We start from the raw sequence: 17,423 nt of genomic DNA, 5'->3' as shown, positions 1-17,423 counted from the left end.
TTTTATTTATATAATGAGTGTGGCAAATGTAATTAGGCCACCTCTATTTCCACACTCTATGTTAAATGAGAAAGGATCATGAGTTTCTGTGCTGTGAGCCTGACCCTGTGATTGGATGACACCATTGGGCATTTTCCCTTGGGAATAGGAGGTCAACAAAATAGTTTTGTGGAAGTTGAATACTCGAGATTAAGAAGATGGACAGTTTTAAATTTTACTACAAATCCCAACTACTCTTTTCTTTCTTCTAAAGGTGAATTTTAACTGTTAACTGCTATATAGTTAGCATCACTCTTAGACATGTTCCTTTCTTTGGGTCCACAATTATGATCAGAAGAGACACATTCGTTTTGTAAGCAGAATCATTAAGAGCCATTATGTGGTATCTCATGTCATCATAATAATATGTTTTAGAGAGGGGCATTTAGTTAGCCAGGATTTCAAAATGAAAACAATCATTGAGATGTGATATGAGAAATAAATAAACCTTTGTTTTTGCAAGTCAATAGAATTGGAGGGCTATGAGTTACCGGAATATAATCAAGTGAAAACTAACTAAGACTAACCCACAAAAAATTTCAATTTGTTTGTACTGTCTCAGGTAAAAATATATCTTAAGAAAATGTCTCTGATTTTCCCTCAAATAAGATTAAAATGAGACTTTTTTATTTCTATTATCTCTTTAATTATTCTAAAAAAAAAAGAAATATAAAATAATGCTAAATCAAACAATTCCATGACTAAAACCCCAAACATCCTACAAGTAAGTACTACTTTTCTGATGACAATTCACTGACTGACTAACAGGCAAAATGTGAGCAGATTCATAGGCCAGAAGAAATGAAGACACCCTCACGGGAAATGGTGGAGTATTTCGGGAAACATGGTACTGGAGGAGAAATCATACAGTGTTGTCACAACTGACTGTCTGGACTTAGCATTTTATTTTATTTTTTACATGTTTGGGTTTTAATTAATTATAAAAGAACACCTACATCAGTTTCATTTATGTATAGGAATACAATATTGTTAAGACTTTGAAGTTCCTTATGTGCTCCTTCCTGATAAAGCTTTCTTCATGTTCAAGCATTTTTCTGACTTTTGAGATAATCATGACCTTGTTTTTTAAAAAATACCTTTTATAAAATTTATTTGGTGACATTAATTAATAAAATGGTATAGGTTTCAGGTATAGAGGAAGAATACCAGCGAGAATTCTGATGGAAGAAAAGGATACCTGTGTCCAGAGTGAAGTGCAGAGAGTCTTGAACTGAATAATGCAGGGGAATAAATGACACCAGAATAAATATAATGGAAGTATATGAAGAGATATAGTGGAAATGAAAAATAGTAAAGATAAAAAATTAATATTAGAGAAATTAAAGACATAAAAAACGGAGGAAAGATAATTAAAACACAATTAGTATTTTTGATAAAGAAAACAATGATAATTGAAGATAAATTATATATTTAATTGCATCATTCCTAAATGAGAGATTCTGCTCATTGGCCCAAGGGGCATTTTGTGTATCAAAGGAAAAGTGGATTCAGAAGATGGAGCACCATGTCTTGGTGAAGTCACTGATTTTGAAACATGCAGGCAATCAAGCAGGAAAAGCAAGTTAGAAGGAAAAAATGCTGCCACTGGATATCCACACAGGGCACTCTATGTTTATGACTCAGGTTGTCATGATGGTTTAACAATGTACGTTTATCTCCAAACTCATTAAATTGTATAGACGAAGTGTGCGCAATGTTTTGTATGTCAATCATACTTCAATAAATTGGTTGAAAAGTAATATAATGGAGCAATTTCTACAAAGTTCTGAGGAAATGTGATTCTCTAATATTATGGTCAAGCAAGTTGTCACTGAAATATAAAGGTTACAAACAAACTTGTATAACCATTTAAAATTTAAAAAGAACTATATTAAGAAGATCCATATTTTTGAGGAAAAAAATTTGAAAACCCAATCTTATCAAATGAGTCCAAATTAATAACTTGAAAATAAAGAGCTCTGTTAAAAATATTTAGCAGTTAGTATTTAATTCCACTAAATGAATAATACTTTTACATCAGTGATTATAAAATGTAGGATTATTAAACAAAATGTAAAAATTGATAGATTTTAACAATATACAATTAATAGTTTATGTAACAAAAATTTAGCTCTTTGATGAGAGAAGATAGAAGGATTGTATCTGTGCTAATTTTTTGCCTTAGTAACAGTCAATGGATATTCTACATGGATAAAACATGTTCTTTAAAATTAGCATAACTTCAAAAATATTACTCTTTTTTTAACTTTAGAATAATATTTTACATAACTATGCCTTAAAATGACATGACTATCTAAAGTTCAGTATTCGTTTTCTTTCCTTTTCTTTTCTTTTTTTTTAACTTTTTTCCCCTCCCTCTTCACCCCTGGTAATCACTAGTCCATTGTCCATGACCATGTGTCTCTGTTTGTTTGCCCTGTTCATTTGTTACTTTTAGGTTTATATCTCACAAATAAGTGATATTATGTGATTTTCAACCTTTTCTGTCTGAATTATTTTGCTTAGTATGATTATTACAAGGTCCATCCATGTTGTTGAAAAAGGCAGTATTTCATCTCTTCTTATGGCTAAGTAATATTCCATTATATATATGTACTACAGCTTTTTTAGCCAATTATCTATTGTAGGAGATTTCAGTTGCTTCCATGTCCTGGTCATTGTGAATGATGCTGCTATGAACATTGCTGTGCAAATATCCTTTTGGATATGAGTTTTAAAATCTTTGGGTAAATAACCAGTAGAAAGATTGCTGGATCATATGGTAAATCAATTCTAAGTTTCCTGAGGAACCTCCATACTGTTTTCCATAGTGGCTATACCAATTTGCAGCCCCATCAGCAGTGTATGAGGGTTCCTATTTCTCCACATCTTCTCCAACATTTGTTATTACTTGTCCCGTTGATTATAGACATTCTAACATGTTTGAGATGATATCTCATTATGATTTTGATTTGCATTTTACTAATAGCTGGCAATGTTGAGCATCATTTCATGTATTTGTTGGCCATTTCCATGTCCTCTAGGGAGAAATATCTGTTCAGGTCCTCTGCCCACTTTTTGATTGGATGGTTTTTTTTTTTTTTTTTTGTTATTGAGTCGTATGAGTTCTTTATATATTTAGGATGTTAGGCCCTTATCGAAGGTGTTGCTGGCAAATATATTTCCCCATTCAGATGGTTGTCTCTACTTTGTTGATGGTTTCTTTTGCTGAACAGAAGCTTTTCAGTTTGATATAGCCCCATTCATTTATTTTAGCTTTTATTTCCCTTGCCTTTGAGGTCAAATTCATAAAATCCTCTTTAAGACTAAGGTCTTTGAGTTTCATTCCTATGTTTTCTTCTATGCATTTTATTGTTTCAGGGGTGATAGTGAGATCCTTAATCCATTTTGAGTTAATTTTTGATGTGTGGTGATAGACAACAGTCTAGTTTCATTCTTTTGTAGGTGGCTTTCCAGTTTTCCCAGCACCATTTATTGAAGAGATTTTCTTTTCTCCACTGTATGTTTTTGACTTTTTGTCAAAGATTAGTTATTCACATAAATACGGGTGTACTTCTGGACTCTCGATTCTGTTCCACTGGTCTGTGTGTCTGTTTTGCTGCCAGTACCATTCTGTTTTGATCACTGTCGCTTTGCAGTATAAATTTGAAGTCGGGCAGAGTGATGCCTCCAGCCTCGTTCTTTTTTGTCAGGATGGCTTTGGCACTTTGGGGTCTTCTGTGCTTCCATATAAATCTGATAATTTTTTGTTTTATTTCTTATAAATGCCAATGAGATTTTCATGGGGATTGCATTAAATCTATATACTACTTTAGGTAATAAGGTCAGTTTAACTATGTTGATTCTTCTGATCCAAGAACACAGAATATCTTTCCATTTCTTTGTATCTTCTTCTGTGATTTCTTTTAATAGGGTCTTGTAGTTTTCATTATGCAGGTCTTTCACATGTTTCATTAGATTTATTCCTAGGTATTTTATTCTTTTTGTTGTAATTGCAAAATGAATTATTTTTTCCACTTCTTTTTCTGACACTTTGTTATTAGAGTATAGGAACGCTATGAATTTTTGAACATTGATTTTGTATCCAGAAACTTCACTGTATTTGCTTATTGTTTCTAGTAGTGTTCTTGTGGAGTAGTTATGGTTTTCGATATAGAAAACCATGTCATTCGCAAATAGTGACAGTTTGACTTTTTTGTTTCCCATTTGGATGCCTTTTATATCTTTCTCTTGCCTGATCGCACTCGCTAGGATCTCCAATGTTATATTGAATAACTGGCGATAGTGGACAGCCTTGCTTTGTTCCTGATCTTAGAGGAAAGGTTTTTAGTTTTTCAACATTAAGTATAATGTTGGCTGAGGGCTTGCCTTTACTATGTTAGGTAATTTCATGCTATATCGATTTTGTTATGTGTTTTGATCATAAATGTGTGCTGTATCTTGTCGAAGGCTTTTTCTGCATCTATTGATATAATCATATGATTCTTATTTTTTAATTTTTTTATGTGGTATATCACTTACATTAATCGATTTGCATTTGTTGAACCATCCCTGTGCCTCTGGAATAAAGCCCACTTGACTATGGTGTATAATTTTTTTAATATGCTGTTGTATTCAGTTCACTAGTATCTTATTTAGGATTTTTGCTTCTGTGTTCATGAGAGATATTGGTCTGTAGTTTTGTGTGTGTGTGTGTGTGTGTGTGTGTGTGTGTGTTATCTTTACCAGGTTTTGGTATCAGAGTAATATTGGCTCATAAAGTGAGTTGAAAAGTTTTGCCTGCTCTTCGACATTTTGGAAGAGTTCGAGGAGAATAGGCATTACATCTTCTTTGAATGTTTGGTAGAATTCACTGGTGAAGTCATCTAGTCCTGGACTTTTACTTTTTGGTAGGTTTTTGATGACTGTTTCAATTTACTTACTCCTGATTGTACTATTTAGATTTCCAATTCTTCTTGATTCAGTCTAAGAAGGTTGTCTATTTCTAAGGACTGGTCCATTTCTTCTAGGTTATTAAATTTGGTGTTATATTCTTATTTCATAGTATTCTTGTATGATCCTTTGTATTTCTCTATTGTCTGTGGTAATTTCCCCTCTAATCCCTAATTTTGTTTGTGTCCTTTCTCTTTTTTCTTAAGTGAGTCTAGCCAGAGGTTTGTCAATTTTGTTAACCTTCTCAAAGAACCAGCTCTTTGTTGCATTTATTTTGTCTATTGTTTTTGTTTTTGTTTTTGTTTTTTTTCAATTCCATTTGTTTCTGCTCTAATTCTGATTATTTCATTTCTCCTGCTGACTTTGGGCTTCATTTGTTCTTCCTTTTCTAGCTTTTTAGGATGAAGCGTTAGGTTGTTTATTTGGGCTCATTCTTGTTTTTGGAGGTAGGACTATAATGATTTGACTTTCCTCTTACGACTGCTTTTGCCATGTCCCAAAAGTTTTGATATGTTTTACTACCATTATCATTCATTTCTATGTATATCTTGATCTCTCTTTTTATTTTTTCTCTAATCCAGTTATTCTTCAGTAGTATGTTGTTTAATCTCCATGTATTTGTGGCTCTTTCCACTTTCTTTTTACATTTGATCTTTAGTTTCAAAGCATTATGATCAGAGAATATGGTTGGTATGATTTCAACCCTCTCATATTTGTTAAGGCTATCTCTTTGTCTCATTATGTGGTCAATAATTGAGAATGTTCCATGTGCACTAGAGAAGAATGTATAAGCAACTCTTTTAGGATGAAAGGCTCTGTAAATGTCAATCATGTTATGGTCTAACATATCATTTAAAGATGTTATTTCTCTATTGATTTTCTGTTTGAATGATCTGTCCATATTTGACAGTGTGGTATTTAGGTCCCCTACTATGATAGTGTTTTGGTCTGTCTCTCCTTTTACTTCTGTGAGTAACTGCTGTATATATTTTGAGTTTTCCTGATTGGAAGCATAGATATTAATAAGTGTTATGTCTTCTTGGTGCATGATTCCCTTTATCATTATAAAGTGTCCCTCAGTAACTTTTTTTACATTTTTTATTTTGAAGTCTATTTCATCTGATATTAGTACTGCTACTCCTGCTTTTCTCTGAATGCAATTTGCTTGAAATACCATTTTCCACTTGTCTTTGTCTTTGGAACTGAGATGTGTCTCCTGGAGGCAGCATATGGTTGGATTTTGTTTTTTGATCTGCAACTCTGTGACTTCTATTTGTGAGTTCAGTCCATTTCATTTAGGGTGATTATTGAACTACGAGGTCTTCTTATAGCCATTTTATCTTTTGCTTTTTGGTAGTTTGGTTTTTCCATTTTTCCTTGTCCTTGTGTTACTGCTTTCTTTATTCTGATTGAGTTTTGTGGGTTTTCCTCTGGGCATTCTTGTTTTATGTTGTATGCTTCAGTTCTGAATCTTTGGTTTGTTGTTACCATTACCAATATGTAAAGGATAGTTCTATAAATATACAGTCATCCAGTTTCTTCTGTGTGTGCCTTATCTCCGTTCCCCTTAGTGAATGTGGATCTTTGAATCCTCCCGTTTTCAGTTATCGTTGTCTATATTTGCCCCTATGTATGCTGTATGTTCACTACTATCTTGCTATAGCAAATCTCTTCTTATTTTAAGCTTATAATGCCCTGTTCCTATTAAGAGTTGCACTCCTCTGCTTTTATCAGCCTGCTAGTCACCTTACTCTAATTACGTATTGTGTTTTTTGTTTTGTCATTTTGTTTTAGGTGAGCTGACCCCTTTCAGTATTTCTTGTAGTGCAGGCCATGTAGTGGTGAATTCCTTCCATTTTTGTATGTCTGGAAAGTTCTTTATTGCTCCTTCATATCTAAAGGAGAGCTTAGCTGGATACATTATTCTTGGTGATAGTTCCTTTCATTTAATAGTTTGAATATTTGATTCCATTTCTTTCTGGCTTATAAGGTTTGTGTTGAGAAATCCAATGATAATCTAATGGGTTTTCCTTTATAGATCACTGTCTTTTTTCTCTGGCTGCCCAGAGAATTCTGTCTTTGCCATTGATTTCTGAAAACTTTAATACAATGTGTTTTGGTGAAGGCCTTTTTGGTTGAAATAATTGGGTGTTCTATTGACTTCTTGAATTCCAAGTCCAGCTCATTCTTTAGGTTTGGGAAATTCTTGTCAACTATTTGTCTGAAAATGCTTTCTAATCCTATTCCTTTTCCTTCCCTTCAAGAATTCCCATTATTTTTATGTTTTCTCTCCTGATGGTATCAGCTAGTTCTTGTATTTCTCTTTCATTATTTTTCATTTTTCGGTTTCTCTTTTTCCTTCTGATTTATTTCCAGATTTATGTCTTCGATATCACTGATTCTTTCCTCCATGTGGTTGACTCTATTTACCAAGCTTGTTATTTTGTTCTCCAACTCTTAGTGTGTTCTTTATTTCCAGAAAGTTTATTTGATTCTTTTTGAGGGTTTCAATCTCCTTGCTAAAGAACTCATTCTTCTCATTTAGTTGTTTTTTTCAATTCCTGAAATTGTTGATATGATTCATTTTGGATCTCATTGAGTTGTTTTCAGAAGTACCATCCTAAATTCTCCGTCATTTAAGTTTCATATTTCTATGTCTGTAAGCTTATTTTCTGGAGACTTTTCTCTTTCTTTCTGAGATTCCTTGTCACCTTGGTTGTTCATGGTGTTTAATGGACTATTTCTCTACCTGGGCATTAATGGAAGTGTATTCAGCTTTGTTTTTTTTTTTCCAGAAAGATTTATTATATAATGGTCTCTAGCCTGTTGTAAAGAAGGTGTTTTTCTTTTGGTTTCCAATAGGTGATATCTAAGCCTCTTGGATCTCTGCTTTATATAAAGTCTTAATAATGTCTTTTTTTTCTTATAGATGTTTAATTATGCTCGCTACCCTCAATCTCAGTTTTTGTCAGTGTTAGCAACAATTTCTGTAGCATTTGCTCAGATTCCCTGGGGCTCCGTGGTGTTTGACCTCAGAGAGAATGGGGGAGGGACCCTATGGGTTTAGGGTTCGGGGCTGCTGCTTAGCTTCAGTTTTGCAACCGCGGCTGGTAAAAATCAACTGTTGTTTCTCTGCCGTCCCCGCTTTTCTGTTGTCCCAGTTTCTCTACCTTCTGCCCTGCTTACTGGGCCCTGCTGCCGGCTGCATGGAACTCACAGCCCTCCCAGGAAGTCAAGGAAGTCACTGAACCTTCTTCCCTCTCTCTCCTCCTACAGGGAGCTCTGGCTGCAAGAGGCAGCTTCCTTGTTTCTCCCAGTCCACTGCCCGACACCTGGGGTTCTGACCTTTGGTAGTTCTTATGCGCAGATCCCATGCTCAGTCGTTCTGATGTACAGTTTGGGTGTTTTTTGTTGAGTTTTAGTTGTTCTGCTTATTGTTGTTTCAAGGGCAGAGATCTAGGGATGTCTCCTGCCATGTTTAATCCAACCCTCTCATTTTTTTCTTGAGTTAAAGTTGAATAAATTAAATGCATGCTTTATTTGAATAACACAACACTATAATCCTGTTTTTTAAATTTTTATTCTTTCTCTTTAGAATTTGAATTCTCTTTCTCTTTCTGTCTCTGTCTTTCCATCACCCTTTTACACATTCTATTTTTCTTTCCTTCTTTACTTCTATTTGTATCTATAAGGGATATCTGGAATAATGTTCATTAAATGTAAGAAATGGTGATTTTTGAAGTAGTAATTTAACTGGTTTTTATTTTCTTTTACTTTTTGTATTTCATTATATTTGCTTTGTTTTTCGTTTTATAATGAATATCTATCACTTAAAAATTAAATTATACTTCTAAAATCAGTTGACTGCTTTTGTAAAAAGTAAAGCTGTGAGATTTTTTATGACTTCGGGATTGTGCTGACCATGCTTCTTATCCTGGTGGCCCTTAAGTTATCAGTGGTTCATTACAGGCCCTGTTGGGACTTCACATTCTTCATCTATACAGTAAGTGGCCTAGACTAGATGATTTCTTAACTACCTTAAGTCTCTGTGTTCTGTGGTTCTAACTAGATTCCCAGTGACTTGGATAATTAAATCATGGTTGAAGTAATAAATAGAATATGTACTTTGGAAGTTATGGAAGACAACAAGTGAAGCTTAAATAAAGTTTTCTGGCCACAATCCAAAATTTATATTATTATATTGATTGGAAAAACATATGAATTGCACTTTAATCAGTGTCCAGTGAACATTAAATTGTCTTCAGACTCATGGCCATTATCAAAGTGCAGGTCTTCATCAATTTTATTTGGCAGACAGTAAAGAGCCAAACAGAGAAGCTATTATTGTGTCTGTAGGCTGGAGTTTTATTATATTTTCAGTAAAAAGAATTTTTGAAATAAGATGATGGTTTTCTTCTGAATTGTTTCATTAAAATTTGATCAGAGAGAATGTTTCTATTTAACTCCAGAAAATATAATTTTGGCTTACACCCACAGAATGGTTTTTCAGTGTTATTCACCGTTGTGAAGAGCACTAGTGTGAATTATATCTCCTTGTGAAGTGCTATTCCAAAAATATGGCCATTGGAAACAATACAATATATTCTTCAAACACATTTGTCTTGAAAAAACTACCTACTTGTGGTAAATTATGGTCCATTTATAATATCTGCTTGCATGCCACTTCTTATTGATGTTCTTGAATATTTGGTTGCACTGAACAGCAGCTTTCTTCAGTGTTGGACACTTCACCAGTTAAGAAATGTCATTTTCTAGCTAATCTTTCTTTTCCACTAAATATTTAAGCTCTACTACTGTAAGACTAAAGGCATGATAAAGGCATAACTTCCTTGTGTACTGCGTTTGGGAGCGATGCTTTGACCACAGTTTAGTATTCAGTTCTACGAGAACAAAACGATCTGATTTAATCTCAACAATTTTTTTTAAATCATTCTTTTAAAATTTCAAAGAACTTCCAATCCAATTTTATGCACATTATCAATACATCATGGAGAGTAAGATTAATGCAATTTAAAAAGAGCAAGAGTTAATTCTCTTGGAATCATTATTAGTAGAAATGCTTATTTCTCCCTAAACTATATTTTATACAGGTTAGCAACAAATCACAGTGTGCTTGAAAAATATATTTTAAAAAATACAGTAAAACATTCTCCTGTTACGGTATGAAAATTATATATATATGAATATATATATTCCAAATGCATCTTAATATATTTCATATTTATTTATTTGTATATATATTAACATATATATTCTATGAAAAAATAAAAACGAACCTTTTATTAGAATTTTTGTGTTGTTAAGTCTAAGACAGAGAAAGTTAGAGCTTATGATGCATGGTTGGAAATTTAAAACTCCTTGAACTAAATGATCTTCTTGTAATCCAAATACCGTGTGCGTGCCAGCTTCCTTGTTTCTACACACATACACACACATACACACATACACACACACACACACAAGCGAAGGTAAGGTAAGCAGCATATAGGCTCCTATTTTCCCAGTTCCACAGTTTTACTCCCCAGATTACATTACGTTATAGTAAAAAGAGATTATCTATGCGGACCTAATATAATCACTTGAACTGTTAAAAAGGGAAGCAAAAGGGGAAATCAGAGAAACCCAAAATGCAAGAATTTCATTTACCATTGCTGGCTGTGAAAACTGACCGAACCACAGGCCAAGAGGTTATAAACTAAGAGTCACACAAGATCAATAGCCAAATAGAAAATGAAATCTCAGTCTTACAACTACAGAAAACTGAATTCAACCTGAATGATCCTGGAAGTGAATTTTCCCTCATTGCCTCCAGGTAAGAGCCTGGAATGTCCTATGTTTTTATTTAGTCTGTGAATTCCTAGCAGAGCACCTGAAAAGCTGTAATATGCCTGTTTTTCTCACCCACAGTGAATGTAAGATACTACCTCTTTTTGTTTTAGGCTCATATGTTTGTGGTAACTTGTTACATTGCAATAGAAAATGAATACATAGAAGGGCATCTTCTCTTCAAATTGAACTGAGTAATGTCACCGCAGAGCTTTAAACTGATCGGCAGCTTCCCACTACCCAAAAGATACTTTAGATGTTTTTAAGTAAAACGATTACATTAGCTTTTTTTTTTTTCAAATTCATTAGAGTCTAATGAAAAGTAATCTTAGATGGTGGGAGGAGTGCAAGATTACAGAAAGAATGAAAAGCAAAGAGAAGAAAAATAAATAAATAAATATGAAATATATTAAGATTCATTTGTATAACACTATTCAGCTCACAAAACTATACATATGGAGAATATATTAGTAGTTGTGGAGTACAGAGAGAAGATTAGGAGGGGAGATGGTACAGATATAAAGAGGAATCATGAAGAATTCCTTTATGGTGATGGAACAGTTTTGCATCTTTATTTTAGTGGTGATTATACAAATCTATACATGCAAAAAATTGCATAGAACTAACCATTCACATGAATACTCACACACACAAATGGATTCATATAAATAATGGTGAAAACTAAGTAAGGTCTGTAGTCTAGCTAACAGTATTACACCAATATCAGCTTCCTGGTTTTTATATTTAACAACTGAGGAAACTAGGTGAAGGGCAAACTGGATTCTACATATTATACTCGCAACTTCATATACATCTGTAATTTTTTCAAAAATAAAAAAAAAAAAAAGAAGCAGTCCATTAGAATGTAGACCTTTTCATCCTTCAGTAAATTTCTGAAGTAAAATGAATCCCAAAGCTGACCTCATCTCAGAGTTGTGCAATTCAGCAATAGATTGAAATCCCATGCTGGAACCCATTACTTGACCAGAAATTATGAGGCACTTGCACTGTGTTACTTAATTTAATCCTCATACCAATGATCAGATTTGGACACCAATATTTTCAGGTTACAGACAAGGTATCTGAAACTTAGGGAAGTGAAATGGCTTGTCAAGGATCACAGGTTTACGCTGAACCCAAGGTGTTGGTCAGAGAACTCTCCTTAGAAGAATCATTACTACTCCAGAAAGTAATAGTATAAAATTAAAGATAATGTAGAGGGACTGGGGCATATATAGATTCTTAGAATCCCAGGACTTTGGTAACTATAGAGAGATTTTGTCTCATCTTCCCCAAGAGTAGAGATGAGGAAAAAAGACAGTTATGGAAAATTCATTGGCCTCATATAAACTTCTTATGCAGCAGGGCTTAGGTAAAAATAGTTTGGCCTGACACTAGATATTGCATTGATTCACAAAATGTCCAACTCGTTCAATGTAATCTTTGTATTTATAATTTAATTTTTTAAAAAGTCTTCATAAGGGTTCTGAATATCAGGTCTAACTGGAATTTTTATTAAGAATTCTATAATATTCAGATTCACTGCTTGAAAAAACTTTCAAGGAGAGCCTTCCCCATAAATTTTATATTTTTCACATATTTTGCCACAATGAACACAAGTTTCTTCAGTCCAGTAATTAAGTTCTGTCTTCTGTTGTAGTCTCAGCAAATGACAGAGGCATGCCTAATTCATAGCAGGCATTAAATGATGTGAAATAAGTAAATGGTAAGAACATGTCTCCTCCTCCAAAAAAAATGTACATAAGAATTTACCTTGGCATTGCTTTTAGTCAAAAATTTAACAGAGAATTAGGATTGTAATCTATTGAAACAGTTTTAAAAATAATTACAAATATTTAACCAAATAATGTATAATGGTGAGGGGAGTTGAGTGTTTAATTTGCTTCCCCAAAAAATTCAGTATGTCCCTTAAAAAAGAGAGAGGAAAGAAAGAAGGAGAGAACGAGAGACAGAAAGGAAACTTTGCAAAGTTGGGTAAAAAATACATCTTTTTAGTCAGGTTCATTTTATTTTGATTTTCTGGAATGACTTGACTCACAACGAATAGCAAAAGACTGTTAAAACAAATATTTATATTTGGAACTTTCTACTTCTAAAATAGGCTGATATATTGAGTTGCATAACTATGTTAAAGAAGAAAAATATAAATTAATAGATGATAGCTACATAAAGTGTCATTAGGGAAAGCCAAAAGTATTCTGGAGTTAGGTTCATCAGTTTTTTAATTTGACAACATGGAATTTAAAAAACTTCCTATAAACTGCATTTTTTTTTTTTTTTTTTTTCTCAGACAAAATTTGACTTCTTTTAAAATATAATTTCCAGATCTCTGCTAAAACTTTTAAGCCTGTTTATTAATTTTTTTTTTTTTTTTTTTGCTCAGACAAAATCTTGGACTTATGTTAATAAAACAGCATTGCATCAACCTCTCTTTTAACAAAGCAGAGAGATATTTATGAGATGGAGTCAGTTCAGACACCAAAAGGGAGATCCAACAATGGACAGCATGAGAGAAACTGAAGATCAAAATAAGGATTAGAAAGACACCTACAACATGGCAAGTACCTATTCAGCATGCAACATTAATATTGCTCTTCTGTGCTACTCAGCAGATTTCTTGGAGATAAGGAAGGAAGTGAGGATATACTGGAAGGGACGAACATATGAGCTCAAATAGTATGTTGTAAGTATTCAACCATTTTTGACTTTTAACATTAGTAATTACATATGGCTTATCCTATATATAGTATAAAATAGATAATGAAACAGTCAAGAAAGTACTATTTTTTTCATAAAGAGTAACAGGTACACATACAAAAATCTCATGATCTCATTATAAGTCACAAAACATGGGCATTTCAAAAAGAAACATCTAAATTTACATATCAAATGAGTATGCTTTCTTCATGGGGCCAGAAGCAAAATTTGACCCTCCAGAAAATTATTCTTTATGTGTAATATGCATAATATGCATGAATATAGATGTTTCTAACTTTCTCTTGAGAGATCATGAACCATTCACTAGTTTTCATTAAAATCTTTTCCTCCTGTGTCTCATCTTAAATTTTCCTTTCATTAATTTATTCCATTATGCCCAGCCATGCCCACTTTTATGTGAATATATGTGCACTGTTCTTTAAAATAACCTCACCATTTTTATTTTAGAAGATGAATATTTGATTATAACACTTGAGAAAGCACAAGCTTTGTACTCCACATTCAAGTGGCAGATTCATATTAATGTTTAACGCCTATTCATCATAAAAAATCTTTTTATTTTTAGTATGCTAAAATTTAATTGTTAATTAAATTTTCAGTAGCATATATCTTGGGAACCTGAAATTCAAGAGGCTCAATGAAACATAAATGATTTGATGTAAATACAAAAATGGGAGAAGAGGTCAGACATAATTTATCACTGTCACAGCTAATCACTGGAATTGTTAAATGAGTAACAGGAAAATCAGGGGCGATTTATTTATATGTATTAAAATAATAGTAATGTTATTAGCATATAAATATGTTTTTATTGCTCCCGTCTATTAAAAATAACCCTCTGTTCATCTTACTTCTTCCGTTTACCACTCCATTTCTCTTCCTTTTCAGCAAAGCTTCTTCTAGGACATGTCCATATGTACCCCCTCTATTTTACTCCCACATTCTCTATTGAACCCTCCTCCTCTGTTAGAGAGTAGTCTCCAACACTTCACTAAAACTGTTCTTGTTAAGATACCATGGCTTCCACGTTGCTAAATTCAGTTTTTACTTATGCCAACAGTATTTGACACTATAAATCATTCTCTCCCCCTCGAAACACTTTCTTCACTTGATTTCTGAGATACCATAATGTGCTGGTCCTCCCCACCTCCCTGCCAGTACCTGTCTACCTCTCTTCAGTTTCTTCCTCATCTCTGACATTTAATATGTTGGACACTAGACTCAAGGACTCAAGTCTCAAGGACTCTTGTTTCCTTCTCTTTTTCTATCTACATTCACCTCTTGATGATCTTATGACTTAAATATAGCATTCATGCTCATATTTTTCAGATGTATGTCTCCAATATAAGCTTGTCCCTTGACTTCCAGACCCAATATCCAAATTCTCACTCAACATATCCACATAACATGTTTAAACTGAGGTCATGCTATCTCCTCACCCCCCAAAAGGAACTTCCTTTAATTTTAGGCAAGATATTTAATTGGAACTTAATCTTGATGCTCAAGACAGAAACTTGTATCAGTTTGACTCTACTATCTCCCACATTTCACCTTCAAACAATAATAATTTTTTTTAAGTTTACCTTCAAAATATGTGTAGACTATAATGACTTCTCATTGCTTCTACTGATATTTCTGTGGTCCAAACCACCTGTTATCTATACCTGGTGTGTTGTGAATACGTATTTGCTCCTATCTCACCTTCTACTTATAACTTTCATTAGTCTGTTTGCAATACAACGTCCACATTTCATTAAAATATAAACAACCCATGTTGTTTCTCTAGTCAAAATCTTCAATGATTTCTCTTCTTTCTTGAAATGAAAACTAGCATCCTGAGTGAGACCAGCAAGGCCTCTTTCACCCTCCATTACCTCTCTAAATTAATCACTTCTCACTCTCTCAACTACTACACTGCAGCCACTTTAGTCTCCTCATTCCTCTTCAAAAAAGCCAGACTTACTCTTACATTGAGGCCTTTTCACTTATTATTCCTTTTGCTGGGATCTTCATATCTCACTCAGTAGCATCATAGCTTACTTCTCTACTTCCCTGAGGCTATTTCTCAAATATCACATAAAAGTGATGCATCCCCTGACCACCTTCTCTAACGTTTCACATGCCTTTCCCTGACACTGGATCCCTTTTCCTTATTTTTCTCCTTAGTATGTGGCTATTTTAATTTTCAATTTTATTTTCTGCCTTCTTCTCTAGAATTTAATCTCCGTGAGAACAGAGATTTTTCTACTATTTTCACTGCCACAATACCCAGCAAGGTGTTTAGCACATAATAGAAATATAAGAAATATTGATTGATTAATAGCCATTGATTATTACAATCAATATAAAGAACTTATAAATAAAATAATAAGTTTATATCTACCATAATACCAAAATAAATATCGAACAATTTAAAGTGTATTAATGAGTCAATTAATTGCCTTAACTTACTTATTATTTAGCAAAAAAAAATTTGATACGGCCATTTTTTTTGAATAGACAACTTTCTGTACTCTCATTCATTTCAATACTTTTTCAGAAATGCATTTAGGTACCATTTGGTACTAATAAACTGACTACAACTAACTTTTCAATTGTCATCACTATTGACATAAACATTAATAAATTGGGTGTAACTAATTATAATTTCTATTGACATAAAAACATACAAAAAGATACAAAGCATGCAAAGTAGGATATTTGGTAATTTAAAATTTTAGATTAATATCTTAAAGTTAGCTTTCTAATATTTCAATTTTGATATACTATGCATTATTGTTACAAATCTGTATCACTCAGATATTTTATAAAACTCTCTATTTAGGTTTTTTTTTTACTTTCTCACTACAATATGTGCTTGGTCAGTATCCACATTACCTAAGTTACCATTGTTCCTAGACCTAAGTTACCATTGTTCCTAGAATTTGCTAGTTATTTATGAGAATATTTTCTGCAGAAGATGATATAGAAGAGAGAATTTTTTGGCTGGGAAATTATGACTTTATGGATTGAAACAATTTTAAGTAAATTTAATAATGATAGAATATATTTTGAAATTAAACCTAATCTTTAATTTTGATATCAACTAATAGAATGCCTTTGCAAATTAGAAATCAAGTTAGAAGTATTTTACTGTGAATCTGATTGAAATGCTAGGGGCATAGGTTTTATTTGCAAATTCCCATCAAAAGTGAATTTTATATCTGTGAAAACTGGTCATTAATAATTATAAAAGAAACCCTGATTAGTAAAATTGTACAAATAGTAAAGCAACTTGAATTTATTAGGTTGGTGTATATAACTTGAGGTGCATAATATTTAATACTTTTAGTGTTAAAGATTATAACCAAGTCCTTCTCTTTAATTGCATACCTCATTGAATCACCAAGATTTTAAAAGTGCATATTTTACATATTTAAATGTTTCCATTAACAAGTTATATACCAAAATGCAGTATAGATAGATAGGATTATATTAGCTATGGGTCCTTATTTAGATAGTCCACTCACTCAAGGTTCTGAAATTGCCTACAAATGCTAGTTAGATCAGTTCACTCAGAGTTATCTATATATGTTAGTGGTTGAACAGTTCTTTAATTTGGCCTCTTGTGGAAGCATGAATAGACTAGTACAGACTACACATGTAGTATTTTACAATATTTGTATTATAAAACATATAGTAGTACAAAATACATACAGTATATAATAAAACATATAATTTACTTAAATAAAATCCCATGTTTATCTCTCTGTTACCATGCTTTAAGATTGTTCACTTGAATTTCTCCACATTGAGAGACATTTAAAGATGTATAACTTAAGTCCAGGCCATCTGGTATTTATAAC

This window comes from Pteropus alecto, unplaced genomic scaffold, assembly GCF_000325575.1.
Source record: "Pteropus alecto unplaced genomic scaffold, ASM32557v1 scaffold3, whole genome shotgun sequence".
NCBI classification, from domain to species: Eukaryota; Metazoa; Chordata; class Mammalia; order Chiroptera; family Pteropodidae; genus Pteropus; species Pteropus alecto.
This window is presented reverse-complemented; position numbering follows the sequence as displayed.